This window comes from Schistocerca cancellata, unplaced genomic scaffold (assembly GCF_023864275.1).
Source record: "Schistocerca cancellata isolate TAMUIC-IGC-003103 unplaced genomic scaffold, iqSchCanc2.1 HiC_scaffold_718, whole genome shotgun sequence".
NCBI classification, from domain to species: Eukaryota; Metazoa; Arthropoda; class Insecta; order Orthoptera; family Acrididae; genus Schistocerca; species Schistocerca cancellata.
The window spans coordinates 2,831,905-2,853,283 of NW_026046729.1; positions in this window are offsets into that span (position 1 = coordinate 2,831,905).

Here is a 21,379-nt window from a genome sequence, read left to right on the forward strand (position 1 = left end):
ATTGAGGAACTCTTCAATGGAAACGACAATATTTTCTTTTGGGATACAACCATCTCCTTTCCGGTGCACTAATCCTTGTTTACTGCATTCCTCGCTCCCTCACTTTGACGAATTAACACAGAAATTGCGTCCCTACGAAATACTATGGCTTCTATGACGTCTCATTCTAAATCGAGGAACCTTTCCATGGAAACGACAGGATTTTCTTTTGGGATACGACTATCTCCTTTCCGATGCACTGTTCCTTCCTTACTGCATTCCTCGCGCGTTCACATTGACGAATTAACACAGATATTGCGTCCCTATGATAAACTATTGAATCTATGACGTCTCCTTCTAAATCGAGGAACGTTTCTATGGAAACGACAGGATTTTCTTTTGGGATACGACTATCTCCTTTCCGATGCACTATTCCTTCTTTACTGCATTCCTCGCGCCCTCACATTGCCGAATTAACACAGAAATTGCGTCCCTATGATAAACTATTGATTCTATGACGTCTCCTTCTAAATCGAGGAACGTTTCTATGGAAACGACAGGATTTTCTTTTGGGATACGATTATCTCCTTTCCGATGAACTATTCCTTCTTTACTGCATTTCTCGCGCCCTCACATTGACGAATAAACAAAGAAATTGCGTCCCTATGAAAAACTATTGATTCTATGACGTCTCCTTCTAAATCGAGGAACGTTTCTATGGAAACGACAGGATTTTCTTTTGGGATACGACTATCTCCTTTCCGATGCACTATTCCTCCTTTACTGCATTCCTCGCGCCCTGTCATTGACGAATAAACACAGAAATTGCGTCCCTATGAAAAACTATGGCTTCTATGACGTCTCCTTCAAAATCGAGGAACACTTCTATTGAAACGACAGGATTTTCTTTTAGGATACGACTATCTCCTTTCCGATGCACTATTCCTTCTTTACTGCATTCCTCGCGCCCTCACATTGACGAATAAACACAGAAATTCAGACCCTACGAAAAACTATGGATTCTATGACGTCTCCTTCTAAATCGAGGAACGTTTCTATGGAAGGAACAGGATTGTCTTTTGGGATTCGACTATATCCTTTCCGATGCACTATTCCTTCTTCACTGCATTCCTCGCGCCCTCACATTGACGAATAAACACAGAAATTGCGTCCCTATGAAAAACTATTGTTTCTAGGACGACTCCTTCTAAATCGAGGAACGTATCTATAGAAACTACAGGATTTTCTTTTGGGATACCGCTATCCCCTGTCCGATGCACTATTCCTTCTTTACTGCATTCCTCGCGGCCTTGCATTGACGAATAAACACAGAAATTGCATCCCTTTGATATAATATGGTTTCTATGACGTCTCCTTCTATATCGAGGAACTTTTCAATGGAAACGACAATATTTTCCTTTGGGATACGACCATCTCCTTTCTGATGCACTATTCCTTGTTTACTGCATTCCTCGCTCCCTCACATTGACGAATTAACACAGAAATTGCGTCCCTACGAAATACTATGGCTTCTATGACGTCTCATTCTAAATCGAGGAACCTTTCCATGGAAACGACAGGATTTTCATTTGGGATACGACTATCTCCTTTCCGATGCACTATTCCTTCCTTACTGCATTCCTCGCGCCCTCACATTGACGAATTAACACAGAAATTGCGTCCCTATGATAAACTATTGATTCTATGACGTCTCCTTCTAAATCGAGGAACGTTTCTATGGAAACGACAGGATTTACTTTTGGGATACGACCATCTCTTTCCGATGCACTATTCCTTCTTTACTGCATTCCTCGCGCCCTCACATTGACGAATTAACACAGAAATTGCGTCCCTATGATAAACTATTGATTCTATGACGTCTCCTTCTAAATCGAGGAACGTTTCTATGGAAACGACAGGATTTTCTTTTGGGATACGATTATCTCCTTTCCGATGCACTATTCCTTCTTTACTGCATTCCTCGCGCCCTCACATTGACGAATAAACACAGATATTTCGTCCCTATGAAAAACTATAGATTCTATGACGTCTCCTTCTAAATCGAGGTACGTTTCTATGGTAACAACAGGATTTTCTTTTAGGATACGACTATCTCCTTTCCGATGCACTATTCCTTATTTACTGCATTCCTCGCGGCTTTACATTGTCGAATAAAAACAGAAATTGCGTCCCTATGAAAAACTATTGATTCTATGACGTCTCCTTCTAAATCGAGAAACGTTTCTATGGAAACAACTGTATTTTCTTTTGGGACACGACTATCTCCTTTCCGATGCACTATTCCTTCCTTACTGCTTTCCTCGCGCCCTCACATTGACGAATAAACTCAGAAATTGCGTTCCAATGAAAAACTATGGATTCTATGACGTCTCGTCCTAAATCGAGGAACGTTTCTATGGAAACGACAGGATTTTCTTTTGGGATACAACTATCTCCTTTCCGACGCACTATTCCTTCTTTACTGCTTTCCTCGCTCCCTCACATTGTGGAATTAACACAGAGATGGCGTCCCTATGAAATACTATGGCTTCTATGACGGCTCCTTCTAAATCGAGGAACGTTTCTATGGCAACGACAGGATTTTCTTTTGGGATACAACTGTCTCCTTTCCGACGCACTATTCCTTCTTTACTGCTTTCCTCGCTCCCTCACATTGTGGAATTAACACAGAAATTGCGTCCCTATGAGAAACTATGGATTCTATGACGTCTCCTTCTAAATCGAGGTACGTTTCTATGGCAACGACATGATTTTCTTTTGGGATACGACTATCTCTTTTCTGATTCACTATTCCTTCTTTACTGCACTCCTCGCGCCCTCACAATGACGAATAAACACAGAAATTGCGTCCCTATGAAAAACTATTGTTTCTATGACGTCTCCTTCTAAATCGAGGAACGTATCTATAGAAACTACAGGATTTTCTTTTGGGATACCGCTATCCCCTGTCCGATGCACTATTCCTTCTTTACTGCATTCCTCGCGGCCTTGCATTGACGAATAAACACAGAAATTGCATCCCTTTGAAATACTATGGTTTCTATGACGTCTCCTTCTATATCGAGGAACTCTTCAATGGAAACGACAATATTTTCTTTTGGGATACGACTATCTCCTTTCCGATGCACTATTCCTTGTTTACTGCATTCCTCGCTCCCTCACATTGGCGAATTAACACAGAAATTGCGTCCCTACGAAATACTATGGCTTCTATGACGTCTCATTCTAAATCGAGGAACCTTTCCATGGAAACGACAGGATTTTCATTTGGGATACGACTATCTCCTTTCCGATGCACTATTCCTTCCTTACTGCATTCCTCGCGCCCTCACATTGACGAATTAACACAGAAATTGCGTCCCTATGATAAACTAATGATTCTATGACGTCTCCTTCTAAATCGAGGAACGTTTCTATGGAAACGACAGGATTTTCTTTTGGGATACGACTATCTCCTTTCCGATGCACTATTCCTCCTTTACTGCATTCCTCGCGCCCTCACATTGACGAATTAACACAGAAATTGCGTCCCTATGATAAACTATTGATTCTATGACGTCTCCTTCTAAATCGAGGAACGTTTCTATGGAAACGACAGGATTTTCTTTTGGGATACGATTATCTCCTTTCCGATGCACTATTCCTTCTTTACTGCATTCCTCGCGCCCTCACATTAACGAATAAACACAGATATTTCGTCCCCATGAAAAACTATAGATTCTATGACATCTCCTTCTAAATCGAGGTACGTTTCTATGGAAACAACAGGATTTTCTTTTAGGATACGACTATCTCCTTTCCGATGCACTATTCCTTATTTACTGCATTCCTGGCGACTTTACATTGTCGAATAAATACAGAAATTGCGTCCCTATGAAAAACAATTGATTCTATGACGTCTCCTTCTAAATCGAGAAACGTTTCTATGGAAACAACTGTATTTTCTTTTGGGACACGACTATCTCCTTTCCGATGCACTATTCCTTCTTTACTGCTTTCCTCGCGCCCTCACATTGACGAATAAACTCAGAAATTGCGTTCCTATGAAAAACTATGGATACTATGACGTCTCGTCCTAATTCGAGGAACGTTTCTATGGAAACGACAGGATTTTCTTTTGGGATACAACTATCTCCTTTCCGACGCACTATTCCATCTTTACTGCTTTCCTCGCTCCCTCACATTGTGGAATTAACACAGAAATTGCGTCCGTATGAAATACTATGGCTTCTATGACGTCTCCTTCTAAATCGAGGAACGTTTCTATGGCAACGACAGGATTTTCTTTTGGGATACGACTATCTCCTTACCGATGCACTATTCCTTCTTCACTGCATTCCTCGCGCCCTCACATTGACGAATAAACACAGAAATTGTGTCACTACGAAAGACAATGGATTCTATGACGTCTCCCCCTAAATCGAGGAACGTTTCAATGGAAGCAACAGAATTGTCTTTTGGGATACAACTATCTCCTTTCCGATGCACTATTCCTTCTTTACTGCATTCCTCGCGCCCTCACATTGACGAATTAACACAGAAATTGCGTCCCTATGAAATACTATGGTTTCTATGACGTCTCCTTCTAAATCGAGGAACGTTTCTATGGAAACGACAGGATTTTCTTTTGGCATACAACTATCTCCTTTTCGATGCACTATTCCTTCTTTACTGCATTCCTCGCGCCCTCACATTGACGAATAAACACAGAAATTGCGTCCCTATGAGAAACTATGGATTCTATGACGTCTCCTTCTAAATCGAGGTACGTTTCTATGGAAACGACTGGATTTTCTTTTAGGATACGACTATCTCCTTTCCGATGCACTATTCCTACGTTACTGCATTCCTCGCGCCCTGACATTGACGAATAAACACAGAAATTGCGTCCCTATGAAAAACTATGGTTTCTATGACGTCTCCTTCTAAATCGAGGAACACCTCTATGGAAACGACAGGATTTTCTTTTAGGATACGACTATCTCCTTTCCGATGCACTATTCCTTCTTTACTGCATTCCTCGCGCTCTCACATTGACGAATAAACACAGAAATTCAGACCCTACGAAAAACTATGGATTCTATGACGTCTCCTTCTAAATCGAGGAACGTTTCTATGGAAGGAACAGGATTGTTTTTTGGGATTCGACTATCTCCTTTCCGATGCACTATTCCTTCTTCACTGCATTCCTCGCGCCCTCACATTGGCGAATAAACACAGAAATTGTGTCCCTACGAAAAACTATGGATTCTATGACGTCTTTTCTAAATCGAGGAACGTTTCTATGGAAACGACAGGATATTCTTTTGGGATACGACTATCTCCTTTCTGATTCACTATTCCTTCTTTACTGCACTCCTCGCGCCCTCACATTGACGAATTAACACAGAAATTGCGTCCCTATGATAAACTATTGATTCTAAGACGTCTCCTTGTAAATCGAGGAACGTTTCTATGGAAACGACAGGATTTTCTTTTGGGATACGATTATCTCCTTTCCGATGCACTATTCCTTCTTTACTGCATACCTCGCGCCCTCACATTGACGAATAAACACAGAAATTTCGTCCCTATGAAAAACTATGGATTCTATGACGTCTCCTTCTAACTCGAGGTACGTTTCTATGGAAACGACAGGATTTTCTTTTAGGATACGACTATCTCCATTCCGATGCACTATTCCTACGTTACTGCATTCCTCGCGCCCTGACATTGACGAATAAACACAGAAATTTCGTCCCTATGAAAAAGGATGGTTTCTATGACGTCTCTTTCTAAATCGAGGAACACTTCTATGGAAACGACAGGATTTTCTTTTAGGATACGACTATCTCCTTTCCGATGCACTATTCCTTCTTTACTGCATTCCTCGCGCCCTCACATTGACAAATAAACACAGAAATTGCGTCCCTACGAAAAACTATGGATTCTATGACGTCTCCTTCTAAATCGCGTAACGTTTCTATGGGAACGACAGGATTTTCTTTTGGGATATGACTATCTCCCTTTCGAATCACTATTCCTCCTTTACTGCATTCCTCGCTCCCTCACACTGACGAATAAACACAGAAATTGCGTCCCTATGAAAAACTATTGATTCTATGACGTCTCCTTCTAAATCGAGGAACGTTTCTATGGAAGGAAAAGGATTGTCTTTTGGGATTCGACTATCTTATTTCCGATGCACTATTCCTTCTTCACTGCATTCCTCGCGCCCTCACATTGACGAATAAACACAGAAATTGTGTCCCTACGAAAAACTATGGATTCTATGACGTCTCCTTCTAAATCGAGGAACGTTTCTATGGAAACGACAGGATTTTCTTTTGGGATACGACTATCTTCTTTCTGATTCACTATTCCTTCTTTACTGCACTCCTGGCGTCCTCACATTGACGAATAAACACAGAAATTGCGTCCCTATGACAAACTATTGTTTCTATGACGTCTCCTACTAAATCAAGGAACGTTTCTATAGAAACTACAGGATTTTCTTTTGGGATACCGCTATCCCCTGTCCGATGCACTATTCCTTCTTTACTGCATTCCTCGCGGCCTTGCACTGACGAATAAACACAGAAATTGCATCCCTTTGAAATACTATGGTTTCTATGACGTCTCCTTCTATATTGAGGAACTCTTCAATGGAAACGACAATATTTTCTTTTGGGATACAACCATCTCCTTTCCGGTGCACTAATCCTTGTTTACTGCATTCCTCGCTCCCTCACTTTGACGAATTAACACAGAAATTGCGTCCCTACGAAATACTATGGCTTCTATGACGTCTCATTCTAAATCGAGGAACCTTTCCATGGAAACGACAGGATTTTCTTTTGGGATACGACTATCTCCTTTCCGATGCACTATTCCTTCTTTACTGCATTCCTCGCGCCCTCACATTGACGAATTAATACAGAAATTGCGACCCTATGATAAACTATTGATTCTATGACGTCTCCTTCTAAATCGAGGAACGTTTCTATGGAAACAACAGGATATTCTTTTGGGACACGACTATCTCCTTTCCGATGCGCTATTCCTTCTTTACTGCATTCCTCGCGCCCTCGCATTGACGAATAAACACAGAAATTGCGTCCCTATGAGAAACTATGGATTCTATGACGTCTCCTTCTAAATCGAGGAACACTTCTATGGAAACGACAGGATTTTCTTTTGGGATACGACTATCTCCTTTCCGATGCACTATTCCTTCTTTACTGCATTCCTCGCGCCCTCACATTGACGAATAAACACAGACATTCAGACCCTACGAAAAACTATGGATTCTATGACGTCCCCTACTAAATCGAGGAACGTTTCTATGGAAGGAACAGGTTTGTCTTTTGGGATTCGACTATCTCCTTTCCGATTCACTATTCCTTCATTATTGCATTCCTCGCTCCCTCACATTGTCGAATTAACACAGAAATTGCGTCCCTATGAAATACTATGGTTTCTATGACGTCTCCTTCTAAATCGAGGAACGTTTCTATGGAGACGACAGGATTTTCTTTTGGGATACGACTATCTCCTTTCCGATGCACTATTCCTTCTTAACTGCATTCCTCGCGCCCTCACATTGACGAATAAGCACAGAAATTGAGTCCCTATGAAAAACTATGGATTCTATGACGTCTCCTTCTAAATTGAGGAACGTTTCTATGGAGACGACAGGGTTTTCTTTTGGGATACGACCATCTCCTTTCCGATGCACTATTCCTTCTTAACTGCATTCCTCGCGCCCTCACATTGACGAATAAGCACAGAAATGGAGTCCCTATGAAAAACTATGGATTCTATGACGTCTCCTTCTAAATCGAGGAACGTTTCTATAGAAACTACAGGATTCTCTTTTGGGATACCGCTATCCCCTTTCCGATGCACCATTCCTTCTTTTCTGCATTCCTCGCGGCCTTGCATTGACGAATAAACACAGAAATTGCATCCCTTTGAAATACTATGGTTTCTATGACGTCTCCTTCTAGATCGAGGAAAACACTTCTGTGGAAACGACAGGATTATCTTTTGGGATACGACCATCTCCTTTCCGATGCACTATTCCTTGTTTACTGCATTCCTCGCTCCCTCACATTGACGAATTAACACAGAAATTGCATCCCTAAGATAAACTATTGATTCTATGACGTCTCCTTCTAAATCGAGGTACGTTTCAATGGAAACGACTGGATTTTCTTTTGGGATACGACTATCTCCTTTCCGATGCACTATTCCTTCTTAACTGCATTCCTCACGCCCTCACATTGACGAATAAGCACAGAAATTGAGTCCCTATGAAAAACTATGGATTCTATGACGTCTCCTTCTAAATCGAGGAACGTTTCTATGGAGACGACAGGATTTTCTTTTGGGATACGACCATCTAATTTCCGATGCACTATTCCTTCTTAACTGCATTCCTCGCGCCCTCACATTGACGAATAAGCACAGAAATTGAGTCCCTATGAAAAACTATGGATTCTATGATGTCTCCTTCTAAATCGAGGTACGTTTCTATGGAAACGACTGGATTTTCTTTTGGGATACGACTATCTCCTTTCCGATGCACTATTCCTTCTTTACTGCATTCCTCGCGCCCTTACATTGACGAATAAATACAGAAATTGCGTCCCTCTGAAAAACTATTGATTCTATGGCGTCTCCTTCTAAATCGAGAAACGTTTCTATGGAAACAACAGGATTTTCTTTTGGGATACGACTATCTGCATTCCGATGCTCTAATCCTTCTTTACTGAATTCCTCGCGCCCTCGCATTGACGAATAAACACAGAAATTGCATCCCTTTGAAATACTATAGTTTCTATGACGTCTCCTTCTAAATCGAGGAACACTTCTATGGAAATGACAGGATTTTCTTTTGGGATACGTCTATCTCCTTTCCGATGCACTATTCCTTCTTTACTGCATTCCTCGCGCCCTCACATTGACGAATAAACACAGAAAATGCGTTCCTATAAAAAACTATGGATTCTATGACGTCCCGTCCTAAATCGAGGAACGTTTCTATGGAAACGACAGGATTGTCTTTTGGGATACAACTATATCCTTTCCGATGCACTATTCCTTCTTTACTGCTTTCCTCGCTCCCTCCCATTAACGAATTAACACAGAAATTGCGTCCCTATGAAATACTATGGCTTCTACGACGTCTCCTTCTAAATCGAGGAACGTATCTATGGAAACGTGAGGTTTTTCTTTTGGGATTCGACTATCTCCTTACCGATGCACTATTCCTTCTTCACTGCATTCCTCGCGCCCTCACATTGACGAATTAACACAGAAATTGCGTCCCTATGAAATACTATGACTGCTATGACGTCTCCTTCTAAATCGAAGAACGTTTCTATGGAAACGACAGGATTTTCTTTTCGGATACGACTATCTCCTTTCCGATGCACTATTCCTTCTTTACTGCATTCCTCGCGCACTTACATTGACGAATAAATACAGAAATTGCGACCCTATGAAAAACTATTGTTTCTATGACTTCTTCTTCTAAATCGAGGAACGTTTCTTTGGAAACTACAGGATTTTCTTTTGGGATACCGCTATCCCCTTCCCGATGCACTATTCCTTCTTTACTGCAGTCCTCACGGCCTTGCATTGACGAATAAACACAGAAATTTCGTCCCTATGAAAAACTATGGATTCTATGGCGTCTCCTTTTAAATAGAGGTACGTTTCTATGGAAACGACAGGATTTTCTTTTAGGATACGACTATCTCCTTTCCGATGCGCTATTCCTTCTTTACTGCATTCCTCGCGCCCTCGCATTGACGAATAAACAGAGAAATTGCATCCCTTTGAAATACTATGGTTTCTATGACGTCTCCTTCTAAATCGAGGTACGTTTCTATGGAAACGGCAGGATTTTCTTTTGGGATACAACTATCACCTTTCAGATGCACTATTCCTACGTTACTGCATTCCTCGCGCCCTCACATCGACGAATAAACACAGAAATTGCGTCCCTATGAGATACTATGAATTCTGTGACGTCTCCTTCTAAATCGAGGTACGTTTCTATGGAAACTAAAGGACTTTCTTTTGGGATACGACTATCTCCTTTCCGATGCACTATTCCTACGTTACTGCATTCCTCGCGCCCTCACATTGACGAATAAACACAGAGATTGCATCCCTTTGAAATACTATGGTTTCTATGACGTCTCCTTCTAAATCGAGGTACGTTTCTATGGAAACGACAGGATTTTCTTTTAGGATACGACTATCTCCTTTCCGATGCGCTATTCCTTCTTTACTGCATTCCTCGCACCCTCACATTGACGAATAAACACAGAAATTGCGTCCCTATGAAAAAATATGGTTTCTATGACGTCTCCTTCTAAATCGAGGAACTCTTCTATGGAAACGACAGGATTTTCTTTTGGGATACGACTATCTCCTTTCCGATGCACTATTCCTTCTTAACTGCATTCCTCGCGCCCTCACATTGACGAATAAGCACAGTAATTGAGTCCCTATGAAAAACTATGGATTCTATGACGTCTCCTTCTAAATCGAGGAACGTTTCTATGGAGACGACAGGATTGTCTTTTGGGATACGACTATCTCCATTCCGATGCACTATTCCTTCTTAACTGCATTCCTCGCGGCCTTGCATTGACGAATAAACACAGAAATTGCATCCCTTTGAAATACCATTGTTTCTATGACGTCTCCTTCTATATCGAGGAAAACACTTCTGTGGAAATGACAGGATTTTCTTTTGGGATACGACCATCTCCTTTCCGATGCACTATTCCTTGTTTACTGCATTCCTCGCTCCCTCACATTGACGAATTAACACAGAAATTGCGTCACTATGAAAAACTATGGATTCTATGACGTCTCCTTCTAAATCGAGGTACGTTTCTATGGAAACGACAGGATTTTCTTTTAGGATACGACTATCTCCTTTCCGATGCACTATTCCTTCTTTACTGCATTCCTCGCGCCCTCGCATTGACGAATTAACACAGAAATTGCATCCCTCTGAAATACTATGGTTTCTATGACGTCTCCTTCTAAATCGAGGTACGTTTCTATGGAAACGACAGGATTTTCTTTTGGGGTACGACTATCACCTTTCCGAAGCACTATTCCTACGTTACTGCATTCCTCGCGCCCTCACATTGACGAATAAACACAGTAATTGCGTCCCTATGAGAAACTATGGATTCTATGACGTCTCCTTCTAAATCGAGGTACGTTTCTATGGAAACGACAGGATTTTTTTTTGGGATACGACTATCTCCTTTCCGATGAACTATTCCTACGTTACTGCATTCCTCGCGCCCTCACATTGACGAATAAACACAGAGATTGCATCCCTTTGATATACTATGTTTTCTATGACGTCTCCTTCTTAATCGAGTAACACTTCTATGGAAACGACAGGATTTTTTTTTGGGATACGACTATCTCCTTTCCGATGCACTATTCCTTCTTTACTGCATTCCTCGCGCCCTCACATTGACGAATAAACACAGAAATTGCGTCCCTAAAAAAAACTATGGTTTCTATGACGTCTCCTCCTAAATCGTGGAACACTTCTATGGAAACGACAGGATTTCCTTTTGGGATACGACTATCTCCTTTCCGATGCACTATTCCTTCTTTACTGCATTCCTCGCGCCCTCACATTGACGAATAAACACAGCAATTCAGAGCCTACGAAAAACTATGGATTCTATGACGTCCCCTTCTAAATCGAGGAACGTTTCTATGGAAGGAACAGGATTGTCTTTTGGGATTCGACTATCTCCTTTCCGATGCACTATTCCTTCTTTACTGCATTCCTCGCTCCCTCACATTGACGAATTAACACAGAAATTGCGTCCCTATGAAATACTATGGTTTGTATGACGTCTCCTTCTAAATCGAGGAACGTTTCTATGTAGACGACAGGATTTTCTTTTGGGATACGACTATCTCCTTTCCGATGCACTATTCGTTCTTAACTGCATTCCTCGCGCCCTCTCATTGACGAATAGCCACAGAAATTGAGTCCCTATGAAAAACTATGGATTCTATGACGTCTCCTTCTAAATCGAGGAACGTTTCTATGTAGACGACAGGATTTTCTTTTGGGATACGACTATCTCCTTTCCGATGCACTAATCCTTCTTAACTGCATTCCTCGTTCCCTCACATTGACGAACAAGCACTGAAATTGAGTCCCTATGAAAAACTATGGATTCTATGACGTCTCCTTCTAAATCGAGGAACGTTTCTATAGAAACTACAGGATTCTCTTTTGGGATACCGCTATCCCCTTTCCGATGCACTATTCCTTCTTTACTGCATTCCTCGCGCCCTTACATTGACGAATAAACACAGAAATTCAGAGCCTACGAAAAACTATGGATTCTATGATGTCCCCTTCTAAATCGAGGAACGTTTCTATGGAAGGAACAGGATTGTCTTTTGGGATTCGACTATCTCCTTTCCGATGCACTATTCCTTCTTTACTGCATTCCTCGCTCCCTCACATTGACGAATTAACACAGAAATTGCGTCCCTATGAAAAACTATGGATTCTATGACGTCTCCTTCTAAATCGAGGAACGTTTCTATAGAAACAAAAGGATTTTCTTTTGGGATACGACTATCTGCTTTCCGATGCACTATTCCTTCTTTACTGCATTCCTCGCGCCCTCGCATTGACGGATAAACACAGAAATTGCACCCTTGGAAATACTATGGTTTCTATGACGTCTCCTTCCAAATCGAGGAACACTTCCATGGAAACGACAGGATTTTCTTTTGGGATACGACTATCTCCTTACCGATGCATTATTCCTTCTTCACTGCATTCCTCGCTCCCTCTCATTGACGAATTAACACAGAAATTTCATCCCTTTGAAATAATATGGTTTCTATGACGTCTCCTTCTAAATCGAGGTACGTTTCTATGGAAACGACAGGATGTTCTTTTGGGGTACGACTATCACCTTTCCGATGCACTATTCCTACGTTACTGCATTCCTCGCGCCCTCACATTGACGAATAAACACAGTAATTGCGTCCCTATGAGAAACTATGGATTCTATGACGTCTCCTTCTAAATCGAGGTACGTTTCTATGGAAACGACAGGATTTTTTTTGTGATACGACTATCTCCTTACCGATGCACTATTCCTTCTTCACTGCATTCCTCGCGCCCTCACAATGACGAATAAACACAGAAATTCAGACCCTACGAAAAACTATGGATTCTATGACGTCCCCTTCTAAATCGAGGAACGTTTCTATGGAAGGAACAGGATTGTCTTTTGGGATTCGACTATCTCCTTTCCGATGCACTATTCCTTCTTTACTGCATTCCTCGCTCCCTCACATTGACGAATTAACACAGAAATTGCGTCCCTATGAAATACTATGGTTTGTATGACGTCTCCTTCTAAATCGAGGAACGTTTCTATGGAGACGACAGGATTTTCTTTTGGGATACGACTATCTCCTTTCCGATGCACTATTCGTTCTTAACTGCATTCCTCGCGCCCTCACATTGACGAATAACCACAGAAATTGAGTCCCTATGAAAAACTATGGATTCTATGACGTCTCCTTCTAAATCGAGGAACGTTTCTATGTAGACGACAGGTTTTTTATTTTGGGATACGACTATCTCCTTTCCGATGCACTATTCCTTCTTAACTGCATTCCTTGCGCCCTCACATTGACGAATAAGCACTGAAATTGAGTCCCTATGAAAAACTATGGATTCTATGACGTCTCCTTCTATATCGAGGAACGTTTCTATAGAAACTACAGGATTCTCTTTTGGGATACCGCTATCCCCTTTCCGATGCACTATTCCTTCTTTACTGCATTCCTCGCGCCCTTACATTGACGAATAAATACAGAAATTGCGTCCTTATGAAAAACTATTGATTCTATGACGTCTCCTTCTAAATCGAGAAACGTTTCTATGGAAACAACAGGATTTTCTTTTGGGACACGACTATCTCCTTTCCGATGCACTATTCCTTCTTTACTGCATTCCTCGCGCCCTCGCATTGACGAATAAACACAGAAATTGCATCCCTTGGAAATACTATGGTTTCTATGACGTCTCCTTCTAAATCGAGGAACACTTCTATGGAAACGACAGGATTTTCTTTTGGGATACGACTATCTCCTTACCGATGCACTATTCCTTCTTCACTGCATTCCTCGCGCCCTCACAATGACGAATAAACACAGAAATTGCGTCCCTATGAAATACTATGCTTTCTATGACGTCTTCTTCTAAATCGAGGAACACGTCTATGGAAACGACAGGATTTTCTTTTGGGGTACGACTATCACCTTTCCGATGCACTATTCCTACGTTACTGCATTCCTCGCGCCCTCACATTGACAAATAAACACAGTAATTGCGTCCCTATGAGAAACTATGGATTCTATGACGTCTCCTTCTAAATCGAGGTACGTTTCTATGGAAACGACAGGATTTTTTTTTGGGATACGACTATCTCCTTTCCGATGAACTATTCCTACGTTACTGCATTCCTCGCGCCCTCACATTGACGAATAAACAAAGAGATTGCAACCCTTTGATATACTATGTTTTCTATGACGTCTCCTTCTAAATCGAGTAACACTTCTATGGAAACGACAGGATTTTCTTTTGGGATACGACTATCTCCTTTCCGATGCACTATTCCTTCTTTACTGCTTTCCTCGCGCCCTCACATTGACGAATAAACACAGAAATTGCGTCCCTATGAATAACTATGGTTTCTATGACGTCTCCTTCTATATCGAGGAACACTTCTATGGAAACGACAGGATTCTCTTTTGGGATACGACTATCCCCTTTCCGATGCACTATTCCTTCTTTACTGCATTCCTCGCGCCCTCACATTGACGAATAAACACAGAAATTCAGACCCTACGAAAAACTATGGATTCTATGACGTCCCCTTCTAAATCGAGGATCGTTTCTACGGAAGGAACAGGATTGTCTTTTGGGATTCGACTATCTCCTTTCCGATGCACTATTCCTTCTTTACTGCATTCCTCGCTCCCTCACATTGACGAATTAACACAGAAATTGCGTCCCTATGAAATACTATGGTTTGTATGACGTCTCCTTCTAAATCGAGGAACGTTTCTATGGAGACGACAGGATATTCTTTTGGGAAACGACAATCTCCTTTCCGATGCACTATTCGTTCTTAACTGCATTCCTCGCGCCCTCACATTGACGAATAAGCACAGAAATTGAGTCCCAATGAAAAACTATGGATTCTATGACGTCTCCTTCTAAATCGAGGAACGTCTCTATGTAGACGACAGGATTTTCTTTTGGGATACGACTATCTCCTTTCCGATGCACTATTCCTTCTTAACTGCATTCCTCGCGCCCTCACATTGACGAATAAGCACTGAAATTGAGTCCCTATGAAAAACTACGGATTCTATGACGTCTCCTTCTAAATCGAGGAACGTTTCTATAGAAACTACAGGATTCTCTTTTGGGATACCGCTATCCCCTTTCCGATGCACTATTCCTTCTTTACTGCATTCCTCGCGCCCTTACATTGACGAATAAATACAGAAATTACGTCCCTATGAAAAACTACTGATTCTATGACGTCTCCTTCTAAATCGAGAAACGTTTCTATGGAAACAAAAGGATTTTCTTTTGGGATACGACTATCTGCTTTCCGATGCACTATTCCTTCTTTACTGCATTCCTCGCGCCCTCGCATTGACGAATAAACACAGAAATTGCATCCCTTGGAAATACTATGGTTTCTATGACGTCTCCTTCTAAATCGAGGAACACTTCTATGGAAACGACAGGATTTTCTTTTGGGATACGACTATCTCCTTACCGATGCACTATTCCTTCTTCACTGCATTCCTCGCGCCCTCACAATGACGAATAAACACAGAAACTGTGTCCCTACGAAAAACTATGGATTCTATGACGTCTCCTTCTAAATCGAGGAACGTTTCTATGGATGCAACAGGATTGTCTTTTGGGATACGACTATCTCCTTTCCGATGCACTATTCCTTCTTTACTGCATTCCTCGCTCCCTCTCATTGACGAATTAACACAGAAATTGCGTCCCTATGAAATACTATGCTTTCTATGACGTCTTCTTCTAAACCGAGGAACACGTCTATGGAAACAATAGGATTTTCTTTTGGGATACGACTATCTCATTTCCGATGCACTATTCCTTCTTTACTGCATTCCTCGCGCCCTCACATTGACGAATAAACACAGAAATTGCGTCACTATGAACAACTATGGTTTCTATGACGTCTTCTTCTAAATCGAGGAACACTTCTATGGAAACGACAGGATTTTCTTTTGGGATACGACTATCTCCTTTCCGATGCACTATTCCTTCTTTACTGCGTTCCTCGCGCCCTCATGTAGACGAATAAACACAGAAATTGCGTCCCTATGAAAAACTATGGATTATATGGCGTCTCCTTCTAAATCGAGGAACGTTACTATATAAACGACCGGATTTTCTTTTGGGATACAACTATCTCCTTTCTGATGCACTATTCCTTCTTTATTGCACTCCTCGCGCCCTCACATTGACGAATAAACACAGAAATTTCGTCCCTATGAAAAATTATTGTTTTTATGACGTCTCCTTCTAAATCGAGGAACGTTTCTATGGAGACGACAGGATTTTCTTTTGGGATACGACTATCTCCTTTCCGATGCACTATTCCTTCTTCACTGCATTCCTCGCGCCCTCACATTGACGAATAAACACAGAAATTGAGTCACTATGAATAACTATGGATTCTATGACGTCTCCTTCTAAATTGAGGAACGTTTCTATAGAAACTACGGGATTTTCTTTTGGGATACCGCTATCCCCTTTCCGATGCACTATTCCTTCTTTACTGCATTCCTCGCGGCCTTGCATTGACGAATAAACACAGAAGTTGCATCCCTTGGAAATACTATGGTTTCTATGACGTCTCCTTCTATATCGAGGAACACTACTATGGAAACGACAGGATTTTCTTTTGGGATACGACCATCTCCTTTCCGATGCGCTATTGCTTGTTTACTGCATTCCTCGCTCCCTCACATTGTTGAATTAACACAGAAATTGCGTCCCTATGAAATACTATGGCTTCTATGACGTCTCCTTCTAAATCGAGGAACGTTTCAATGGAAACGACAGGATTTTCTTTTGGGATACGACTATCTCCTTTCCGATGCACTATTCCTTCTCTACTGCATTCCTCACGCCCTCACATTGACGAATTAACACAGAAATTGCGTCCCTATGATAAACTATTGTTTCTATGACGTCTCCTCCTAAATCGAGGAACGTTTCTATGGAAACGAGAGGATTTTCTTTTGGGATACGATTATCTCCTTTCCGATGCACTATTCCTTCTTTACTGCATTCCTCGCGCCCTAACATTGACGAATAAACACAGACATTTCGTTCCTATGAAAAACTATGGATTCTATGACGTCTCCTTCTAAATCGAGGTACGTTTCTATGGAAACGACAGGATTTTCTTTTAGGATACGACTATCTCCTTTCCGATGCACTATTCCCTCTTCACTGCATTCCTCGCGCCTTTACATTGTCGATTAAATACAGAAATTGCGTCCCTATGAAAAACTATTGATTCTATGACGTCTCCTTCTAAATCGAGAAACGTTTCTATGGAAACGACAGGATTTTCTTTTGGGGTACGACTATCACCTTTCCGATGCACTATTCCTACGTTACTGCATTTCTCGCGCCCTCACATTGACGAAAAAACACAGTAATTGCGTCCCTATGAGATACTATGGATTCTATGACGTCTCCTTCTAAATCGAGGTACGTTTCTATGGAAACGACAGGATTTTTTTTTGGGATACGACTATCTCCTTTCCGATGAACTATTCCTACGTTACTGCATTCCTCGCGCCCTCACATTGACGAATAAACACAGAGATTGCATCCCTTTGATATACTATGTTTTCTATGACGTCTCCTTCTAAATCGAGTAACACTTCTATGGAAACAACAGGATTTTCTTTTGGGATACGACTATCTCCTTTCCGATGCACTATTCCTTCTTTACTGCATTCCTCGCGCCCTCACATTGACGAATAAACACAGAAATTGCGTCCCTATGAAAAACTATGGTTTCTATGACGTCTCCTTCTAAATCGAGGAACACTTCTATGGAAACGAAAGGATTTTCTTTTGGGATACGAATATCTCCTTTCCGATGCACTATTACTTCATTACTGCATTCCTCGCGCCCTCACATTGACGAATAAACACAGAAATTCAGACTCTACGAAAAACTATGGATTCTACGACGTCCCCTTCTAAATCGAGGAACGTTTCTATGGAAGGAACAGGATTGTCTTTTGTGATTCGACTATCTCCTTTCCGATGCACTATTCCTTCTTTACTGCATTCCTCGCTCCCTCACATTGACGAATTAACACAGAAATTGCGTCCCTATGAAATACTATGGTTTGTATGACGTCTCCTTCTAAATCAAGGAACGTTTCTATGGAGACGACAGGATTTTCTTTTGGGATACGACTATCTCCTTTCCGATGCACTATTCGTTCTTAACTGCATTCCTCGTGCCCTCACATTGACGAATAAGCACAGAAATTGAGTCCCTATGAAAAACTATGGATTCTATGACGTCTTCTTCTAAATCGAGGAACGTTTCTATGTAGACGACAGGATTTTCTTTTGGGTTACGACTATCTCCTTTCCGATGCACTATTCCTTTTTAACTGCATTCCTCGCGCCCTCACATTGACGAATAAGCACTGAAATAGAGTCCCTATGAAATACTATGGATTCTATGACGTCTCCTTCTAAATCGAGGAACGTTTCTATAGAAACTACAGGATTCTCTTTTGGGATACCGCTATCCCCTTTCCGATGCACTATTCCTTCTTTACTGCATTCCTCGCGCCCTTACATTGACGAATAAATACAGAAATTGCGTCCCTATGAAAAACTATTGATTCTATGACGTCTTCTTCTAAATCGAGAAACGTTTCTATGAAAACAAAAGGATTTTCTTTTCGGATACGACTATCTGCTTTCCGATGCACTATTCCTTCTTTACTGCATTCCTCGCTCCCTCTCATTGACGAATTAACACAGAAATTGCGTCCCTATGAAATACTATGCTTTCTATGACGTCTTCTTCTAAATCGAGGAACACGTCTATGGAAACGACAGGATTTTCTTTTGGGATACGACTATCTTCTTTCCGATGCACTATTCCTTCTTCACTGCATTCCTCGCGCCTTTACATTGTCGAATAAATACAGAAATTGCGTCCCTATGAAAAACTATTGATTCTATGACGTCTCCTTCTAAATCGAGAAACGTTTCTATGGAAACAACAGGATTTTCTTTTGGGACACGACTACCTCCTTTCCGATGCACTATTCCTTCTTTACTGCATTCCTCGTGCCCTCGCATTGACGAATAAACACAGAAATTGCATCCCTTTGAAATACTATGGTTTCTATGACGTCTCCTTCTAAATCGAGGTACGTTTCTATGGAAACGACAGGATTTTCTTTTGGGGTACGACTATCAACTTTCCGATGCACTATTCCTACGTTACTCCAATCCTCGCGCCCTCACATTGACGAATAAACACAGTAATTGCGTCCCTATGAGAAACTATGGATTCTATGACGTCTCCTTCTAAATCGAGGTACGTTTCTATGGAAACGACAGGATTTTTTTTTGGGATACGACTATCTCCTTTCTGATGAACTATTCTTACGTTACTGCATTCCTCGCGCCCTCATATTGACGAATAAACACAGAGATTGCATCCCTTTGATATACTATGTTTTCTATGACGTCTCCTTCTAAATCGAGTAACACTTCTATGGAAACGACAGGATTTTCTTATAGGATACGACTATTTCCTTTCCGATGCACTATTCCTTCTTTACTGCATTCCTCGCGAGCTCACATTGACGAATAAACACAGAAATTGCGTCCCTATGAATAACTATGGTTTCTATGACGTCTCCTTCTAAATCGAGGTAAGTTTCTATGGAAACGACAGGATTTTCTTTTGGGATACGACCATCTCCTTTCCGATGCACTATTCCTTCTTTACTGCATTCCTCGCGCCCTCACATTGACGAATAAACACAGAAATTCAGACCCTACGAAAAACTATGGATTCTATGACGTCCCCTTCTAAATCGAGGAACGTTTCTACGGAAGGAACAGGATTGTCTTTTGGGATTCGACTATCTCCTTTCCGATGCACTATTCCTTCTTTACTGCATTCCTCGCTCCGTCACATTGACGAATTAACACAGAAATTGCGTCCCTATGAAATACTATGGTTTGTATGACGTCTCCTTCTAAATCGAGGAACGTTTCTATGGAGACGACATGATTTTCTTTTGGGATTCGACTATCTCCTTTCCGATGCACTATTCCTTCTTAACTGCATTCCTCGCGCCCTCACATTGACGAATAAGCACAGAAATTGAGTTCCTATGAAAAACTATGGATTCTATGACGTCTCCTTCTAAATCGAGGAACGTTTCTATGTAGACGACAGGATTTTCTTTTGGGATACGACTATCTCCTTTCCGATGCACTATTCCTTCTTAACTGCATTCCTCGCGCACTCACATTGAAGAATAAGCACTGAAATTGAGTCCCTATGAAAAACTATGGATTCTATGACGTCTCCTTCTAAATCGAGGAACGTTTCTATAGAGACTACAGGATTCTCTTTTGGGATACCGCTATCCCCTTTCCAATGCACTATTCCTTCTTTACTGCATTCTTCGCGCCCTTACATTGACGAATAAATGCAGAAATTACGTCCCTATGAAAAACTATTGATTCTATGACGTCTCCTTCTAAATCGAGAAACGTTTCTATGGAAACAAAAGGATTTTATTTTGGGATACGACTATCTGCTTTCCGATGCACTATTCCTTCTTCACTGCATTCCTCGCGCCCTCGCATTGACGAATAAACACAGAAATTGCATCCCTTGCAAATACTATGGTTTCTATGACGTCTCCTTCTAAATCGATGAACACCTCTATGGAAACGACTGGATTTTCTTTTGGGATACGACTATCTCCTTACCGATGCACTATTCCTTTTTCACTGCATTCCTCGCTCCCTCACAATGACGAATAAACACAGAAATTGTGTCCCTACGAAAAACTATGGATTCTATGACGTCTCCTTCTAAATCGAGGAACGTTTCTATGGATGCAACAGGATTGTCTTTTGGGATACGACTATCTCCTTTCCGATGCACTATTCCTTCTTTACTGCATTCCTCGCTCCCTCTCATTGACGAATTAACACAGAAATTGC